Source organism: Puntigrus tetrazona, unplaced genomic scaffold, assembly GCF_018831695.1.
Source record: "Puntigrus tetrazona isolate hp1 unplaced genomic scaffold, ASM1883169v1 S000000820, whole genome shotgun sequence".
Lineage (NCBI taxonomy): Eukaryota > Metazoa > Chordata > Actinopteri > Cypriniformes > Cyprinidae > Puntigrus > Puntigrus tetrazona.
Genome location: NW_025048421.1, coordinates 1 through 1,964, shown reverse-complemented (window position 1 = coordinate 1,964; position 1,964 = coordinate 1). Strand labels below are relative to the sequence as shown.

At 37.4% G+C, this 1,964-nt stretch overlaps 1 long non-coding RNA gene across 1 annotated transcript; it reads right to left on the bottom strand.

The window, feature by feature from the left end:
- Positions 1-9: 9 nt before the first annotated feature.
- LOC122335585 lies at positions 10-1,957 on the bottom strand. Its single transcript, XR_006248981.1, has 2 exons — positions 1,639-1,957; positions 10-1,526 (listed from the first exon to the last, which is right to left on the bottom strand). It is a non-coding gene; the product is annotated as an uncharacterized LOC122335585 (long non-coding RNA).
- Positions 1,958-1,964: the final 7 nt, after the last annotated feature.

Below are 1,964 nucleotides of genomic sequence, written 5' to 3'. Positions count from 1 at the left end.
TCACTCAAGCCCATGAGTTGTATTTATTTAAGGATCTGAACAAATGTACACACATCAGTCCATTGGTCGTGGTCTGTCCATAGAGATAAATGTCTTTGCTGTACATCAATGTCAATAGACTCACATTTCATCATGCTCTTTTGCTATTTAGGGGGGCACACAGCTTTTCTGACCACACATACACACGCACACAGCTTGGAAGAGTAAGCGATTGATACAATTTTATGTCTTTGTATAGACTTTACAATCCCAACTGTAAAGTGTACACACATGATACAAAAAAAACAGACTTGAACGAAAGAAAAACATCCTGGATGCTGGAAGAATGAGTGGGTTCGTGTGGACCTATAGGACACCGTTCGCAAGCCACTTGTGCAAAATAAAATACAAAAGAAACCTTCAAATAACATTTAAAATAGATTTTATATGTATTTAAAGATCTATGTACAAGTTCTCTAAGACACTATCATTGGTGAACCAGAAAGAAAGACCGAATCAGTGAATAGTAGGATTTAGGTTGGCAAATAAAATGATTAAGGCAACCAAAATATGCGTGTGCTACACTTTACAAATGTATTACTGCAGTAGTCCCTTTATTTTGGACACAGCAGCAACTGGCCACTGCACATGATAAGAATCAGTGTTGCACGCTTCCATTGTAAAGTGAGATGCTCGCTTAAAACCACAAATACACTCAATGCATAGGCACGCACACACACAAATTCTATACACGTGGATTTACAATTGAATGCTATAACAAATATTTCTGATTGCGATTATGGTAACAAGTCGCTTTACATATTTGGCCTCCCACGTAATAAGTTTGGTCCCATCTTTCAGTTTAACATGTCTTTTAATAACCAGGCCGTGATCACTTTGTACTGGATTTTGGCGGGAAAAAAATTTAAATATATATAAAAAAAAAGGATCAGGTGATGCGGAAAGTGTAAGTCCCTGTAACATCCAGCATATGTTATCAGTCCTAATTATTACGTTAAAATAAAACGTAAAAAAAAAAACATGGGACTTTGGTTATTGCCAAATTTCACAAGTCAAACAGCCACTTGTTGGAATTTTCGTAACGTTGAACACTATTGCTGGCGTAATATTTTACAGAAAACCAATAAAAATAAAACAATGTTTGTGTATTTTATATATATATATATATGACCTTTTTTTAACAGTTACGAAACAAACAATGCTACCTGATAAAGGTGCATTAACAACTTAAGGTCAACAAAAAAAACCAAAAACAAAGTCTGGAGTCAAATCGGAAAACATGTTCACAGTATGTAAATTAGACAATTAAGGAAACACAAAACAATCCAAAAATAATAAACATAAATAGTCTCATTATTACTCATAAATACATCTGGACATTGGTATTACTACTTGCTTGGTGTTGTTTATGGAATGGGTGAAAGGACGATGAAAACTTAAGTTGCGAGAAAGTCCGACCAGTATAGCTTCCGGACGTCTGAAGAGTCCGGACCTCATAGCTGCCCCTCTTTCCTGAGGTCTGATTACTGTCGGGAAACATTGAATTTTATGCAATTAGCATGCAAGTGATCACAGTCAATGGGCCGTCAGCGTCGAGATTAACGAACCCAACACAACTACAGCAAAGCGCGCACTTACTGTTTCACTCTCCCCTTCATCCTCTGGCAGGGTTTTAGGACCTGAGCTGAAGTGCAGAGGAGAATATACCCAGCTTTTGTCTTCTGGAGGCTGCTTTGACAAAAGCCAGACAGCAGAGGGCGCCAGAAAGAGTGGAGACAGAGACAGCCAGCGAAAACATGCAGAAGAAGAAAGACGAAGATCAGAAATGCAGCGGTAAGAAAGACAGACGTTAGTGAAAGGAGTTGTGATCGTTACCAAGGCGGGAAAAGTTGTTTGATATACAATGCATATTTATTGGAATTTCTACGATTAAAATCGTAGAAAATTGTAGTTTGATATAAAAT